This window comes from Tasmannia lanceolata, unplaced genomic scaffold, assembly GCF_043159265.1.
Source record: "Tasmannia lanceolata isolate RefF3 unplaced genomic scaffold, GAP_Taslan_0.1 ptg000008l, whole genome shotgun sequence".
Taxonomy (NCBI): Eukaryota; Viridiplantae; Streptophyta; class Magnoliopsida; order Canellales; family Winteraceae; genus Tasmannia; species Tasmannia lanceolata.
Window position 1 is genome coordinate 61,814,518 of NW_027518685.1, and position 6,062 is coordinate 61,820,579.

The following is a 6,062-nucleotide window of genomic DNA, read 5'->3' on the forward strand; positions in this document are numbered from 1 at the left end:
TCTACACCTTGTCTTGTTTCAAAGCCAACCAAAAATAAATTGTATTGTGAACCATAAAGAACACAGCTCCACACCACCTGCACATGAGGTGCTCACCCCACTCTATGGGGTGCCCCACCAATCATCAATGTCTGGGGATGTTGCCCAAGTCCAAGCAATGCTTGAACTTAATTGATGTAACTGGCTCAGTCAACATATCCATTACATAGTCATTTGTATGTATTTTCTTCAAGTGAATACTTTCATCTGCCGCCCACTCTCTTATCTTGTGGTGTCTCACATGAATGTGCTTAGTCCTGGCATGATACACTTGATTCTTCGTCAAATAAATAGCATTTTAACTGTCACAATGCAATAAGACACCTCCTTGCTTCAGTCCCATCTGGCGAACAAGACCACTCAACCAAATGGCCTCCTTGGCAACCTCACCTGCCGCCATATACTCTGCCTTTGTCGTCGACAAAGCAATCGTACGTCGCCTTCCATGAAATAGGTCAATCGGCTAATGTAAACATATAACTTGTAGTAGACCTCCTCTCATCTAAATCACATGCATGATTGGCATCCACATATCCTAGTAATTGTGTAGAAGTTCAATGCTCATCAAACATGATACCAAGATCCGTAGTTCCCTTCAAGTATCTGAGAATCTACTTTATCGCATTCCAATGCTCTTTTCCTGGATTGCTCATATACCGACTAACCACATTGATTATCTGTGATAAATATGGCCTACTGCACACCATAGCATACATGAGGCTCCCCACTGCACTGGCATATGGAACTCGAGACATGTCGTCCAACTCCTCATATGTAGTAGGACATTGCCCTGCAAACAACCTGAAGTGATTCGCTAGTGGAGTGCTAATTGGCTTAGCATTTGACATGTTGAACCTCTCCAACACTTTCTCCACATACTTCTTCTTCATTACCCATAGCTTCTTTCCTTTCCTGTCACTATGGATCTCCATCCCAATGATCCGTTTTGCAGCCCCTAGATCCTTCATATCAAACTCTTTGCTCAACTTAGACTTCAGAGAAGTAATGTCATATTTGTTCTTGTCAGCAATCAACATATCATCGACATATAACATCAAGAGAATAAAAGAACCATCATTAGTAGCTCTAAAATAAACACAGCAATCATACACACAACGTGTGTAGCTAATCCGCAACATGTAGGAATCAAAGCGCTTGTACCATTGCATGGGAGATTGCTTTAATCCATAAAGCGACCTCTTTAGCTTGCAAACATATTCTTCTTTGCCCTGCTCTTTGAACCCATGTGGTTGCTCCATATATATTTCCTCCTCCAACTCACTATGAATGAATGTTGTCTGTCATAACATCGAGCTGTTCTAGCTCTAAATTTGACATAGCTACCATCGCTAATAAAACACTTATGGATGTGTGTTTATCTACAGAAGAGAAGATGTCATTATAATCGACCCCCTCTTCCTGTGCGTAGCCTTGAGCTACCAATTGAGCTTTAAATCTCTCTTCTTCCTTCTCTGATATAGCCTCTTTCTTTTGAAATATCCACTTGCACCCGATCACTTTTCTGTCCTTGGGCTTTTCAACAAGCTGTCAATTGTTCTTCTTCTTGAGTGATTCCATCTCTTCCATCATAGCCGTCATCCACCTATCACGCAACACATTGCTAATAGCATCCTGAAAAGTAGAAGGGTCACCCGTACCAACAACTAATGCAAAATGATAACATATCTTCAAAACCATACATGACCAGTGCTTTGATATTTCTCTTTGCTCTGCCATTTGCAAGATTCTCATGCTACCTCTGTGGCTCCTTGCTACTGCTAGACTGTAGTGTTACAATGCCCTCAATTTACTTAGGATCTGCATTTGTATCACTAAGCTCCCACCTCTATCGAGGTTCCATCTGCATGAATTGCCTGTTGCTGAGATTCTTTACCATTGTTTCCTTTCACCGTCAAACACCACATCTCTGCTGATGACCACCTTTTGAGCAATTGGATCACAAAGCTTATAGCCTTTATCTCCATCTTCATAACCATGAAATATACACGGCTTTGACTTGGGATCCAACTTTGACCGTTGCTCACTCCGAATGTGAACATATGCTAAACAACCAAATATTCTCAACGCGGAATAGTCAATTGTCCTCCCTGTCCACACCTCCTCTGGAATCTTAAAGTCAATAGGAGTAGACAGTGATATGTTCACTAGAAAACATGTCATGTTAACTGCCTCAGCTCAAAAATGCTTTGGAAGATCTGCATTTAATCTCATGCATCTTGCTCTTTTCAAAATGTCATGTTCATGCGCTCAGCTACACCATTCTGCTGTGGACTACCTGGAGTAGTGAAGTGTCTTGTAATTCATTCTTCCTTGCAGAATTTGTTGAATTCCCTGTTCTTGAATTCCAACCCGTTATCTGTTCTCAAGTACCTTATATGTCTACATGTCTGCTTCTCCACTTTTAATTTCCATTGCTTAAATTTTGTGAATGCCTCTGACTTGTGTTTCATAAAATACACCCATACTTTTCTGGAGTAGTCATCAATAAAAGAAATAAAGTAAACTGCTCCACCTGTAGATGGTTCCTGTAAGGGTCTCCATACATCCGAATGTAAGTAATCTAAAACATCATTGCTTGTATGTCGCACTGTCTTGAACCTGACCTTACACTGCTTTCCATACAAACAATATTTGCAGAAGCCCAGTTTACACATTCTTACTCCCTTAAGCAATTCAAAATCATGTGCCATAGAGCCATGTCATATGTACCTGAGTCAACTGCAGTAGTAACAACTACTCCACCTGTCACTGTATTCCCTAGCAACATATACAAGTTGTCTTCATTCTTTCCCTCCATGACAATCATTGCCCCCTTAGTCACTTTAAGGTTTCATCATGTTGCCATGAAACTGCATCCACTTGTATCTAAGGTCCCCACGAAAATAAGATTTTTCTTCAGATCTGGGACATGCCTCACGTTAGATAGAGTTCTCACCATCCCATCAAACATCTTGATTTTAATGGTGCCTATGCCGACTGTCTTCCATGCTACATCATTCCCCATCAGAACGGTTCCTCCATTATAGGGTTGGAAGGTGTCAAACCAATCCCTATATGGACACATATGATAAGAACACCTTGAATCTAAAATCCAGGTCTCACTTAAGTGATTTACTTACGTGGAGACTAATAAGACATCTCCATCACCGTCTGAACTCTCAGTTGCAACACTGGCCTGATCAGAAGTTTCATTCTTCTACTTTTCCTCCATTTCTTGCTTATATTGTTTGCAGTTCCTCCTCATATGGCCTTCCTTGTTATAATGGAAACATCTGAATTTACCACATTTTCTCTCAACTTAGATCGAGATCCCTTTCTGAAAGGACTTCTATCTTTTGGCCTTCCTCTCCCCTGGTCACTACTTTTCCCTCTTGCAATTAAGCCTTCACCTTGGGAATCATCCCCACATGTTTTTTTACGTAAATTATTTTCTAATAATACTGCAGCGACATCATAAAAAGCCAAAGTGTCTTTCCCAAATAACAAAGTAGTAACCAAGTTATCATACGATGGGGAAGGGACACGAGAAGAAGTAAAGCTTTATCTTCTTCTTTAATCTTCACCTCAACACTCAACAATTGAGTTATAATTTTGTTAAAGGTGTTAAGGTGAGATATAAGAGGAGTCCCTTCTTCCATTCGGAGTCCATACAATTGTTTCTTAAGAAATAATTTATTTGACGAAGATTTAGCAATGTACAGACTCTCTAATTTCTTCCATAATTCATGTGCGGTTTTAATTCCAAGGACATTGTACATTACCTCATCTAAGAGACATAGCCGAATAGCGTTGAGTTCCTCCCACTCTTCATCTTTCATTGTTTCCAGCTTCTTGCTTTTCCCCAACAATGCCTTGTATAACCCTTGTTGAACCAAGAAGTCTTGAACTCTTTGTTGCCATAGGCTGAAATTACTCTTGCCATCAAACCGCTCCACGTCAAACTTCGTGTTTGAGCCTTTCGCAGCCATCTTGGACCAAACCCACAAACTCGGCAAGAAAACTCCACCTCGACGAGAATCTACCACAAACGCCAACGCTCTGCGGTTCTTGCCCGGCAAGATTGATCCAACAGCTCTGATACTAATTTGTAGAAAATATCGTCGGACAATGGTTTGATTAAAACCAACGATTTAAGGCAAGATAAAACAAACCACAATGGCAACCACAAAAGGACACACAATTTTTTACGTGGTTCAGCAAAGCCTACGTCCACGGGTGATCCAAGAGAAATTCCACTAATCAAGAAGTAACAAAGATTACAAAGGTTCTTCAATCAATCTAACACTTGATCGAATCCAAAACCCTTCCCTTGCAATCCTTTACAAAACCCCATCTTGACTTCCTCTCTTGTAGAAACCCAAGAGAATAGCAATAGCAAGATTTCCCTTACCTCACGTACTTGCGAGAAATCCGTCGCGTTTCCTCCCTTTCTCTTCCAAGCTAGAGAATCCAATGAGAATATTTCCTTCTTTCCTCTCTTTTTGCCCTAAGAGAGTTCAAACCATGTCTGTGTGTGTTTTCTTCTCTTCCCCTCAAAGAGAACCGAACATCCTACTTTACTTGCTTGTAGTGGTCGTATTATAGAAACCTTCCCATCTTAGGTTTTTCAATAGAGAAATAAAAGCCACTTTCCGTTTTGGCTTTCTAGCAAAAACTGCAAGTCATAGTGGGGTGAGAAACAAGACACTTTTTCAACAAAAAACTTGTGGTTCTAAAAGGGATTGAATTCTAGCTTTTGAACTCACTTGTACAAACGGATTCTTGTAAGATTTGAGCAATAAAAAAGTAAAGAAAGACGGAAAATTTTCACATAATTTGATTAAATTAATGTTTTCACAAGAATAGATCCAACAATCGGGAAATGCTTGGAAGACGAAGTATGAGTTTGCCAGGTAAAGAAACTAAGAAGACACAAATTAGAGCTGAAATGACTAAAATACCTTTTTAATATGTCACTCTTTGGAGCGTCCAAAACCAACCCCGAATAACATCTACCAATCTACCACCTGAGAACACATGGAAATACCCAAACATCTTGTACAAACAAGATTGAGTAAATATATACCAACAAACCACAACCACCGAAAGGAAGCAAAACAAATAGCCACAAGAAGACAAGAATATACGTGGTTCACCACAATGGGCTACTCTACAAACAAGGCAACACTCAATCTACTATTTAGAACCAAAATAGTACCTCCACCGATAAAACCCTTATCTCCAACCTTCTATGTAATTACAAGGTAACCCTCAAGTCTCTGCACCGAGTATGAGGAAAACCCTCCAATATAATGCTTGTCTAGCAAAGAAGAAAACTGTATAGAGAAGAAGTGTTGGTGGGAATACTTGTATTGATAGTGTTGCTTTAAGGCGTGAAATCGCTTTCCTTAAGACAAATTCTACCACCATCAATTGTGTGCAAAGGGGATCTATGAATTGCCTCCAAGATACCTTGTAGGAAGGTCCTACAAATGTTTGACAACACTTTGCACAAGCGGAATCAAACCCAAATGCCTTTGTAGAATTTCAAGCCTTAAAGAAATCACTTAGTACTGTTTCTGCAGAATAACAATACTTAGAATGCAAATTTTTTATGAGAATCAACTTGAAAACAGTAGAGTAGGGGATTTAAAAAGAGAGTATGAAAAAGTACAGCTATAACTAACTCCGTATCTCTCTGTATATATCTAAAAAGACAGAGTTTCAACTCTTTTAATAGAGCTATTGATGTTTTTTCAATGTGAAAAGCATCGCTTCAAAACATCCCATAGATTGGTTTCAATAGTGACCATTTGATCACAACTCTTTGCAATATAAGCGGTTTGGATCATCCAAAAAGTGTCCCTTCAGCTTAAAATCATTCATGACTGTTGTAAAGGAAAAAGACATGAAGATGTTTAAAATTGAAAGTGAAAAGACTCGTCAAATTTTCCCAATGGATAGATTTTTGCACGGCCGCAGTCAACCGAGCTTGGGTTGGTCTCCCACCTTTAAGGCGCTAG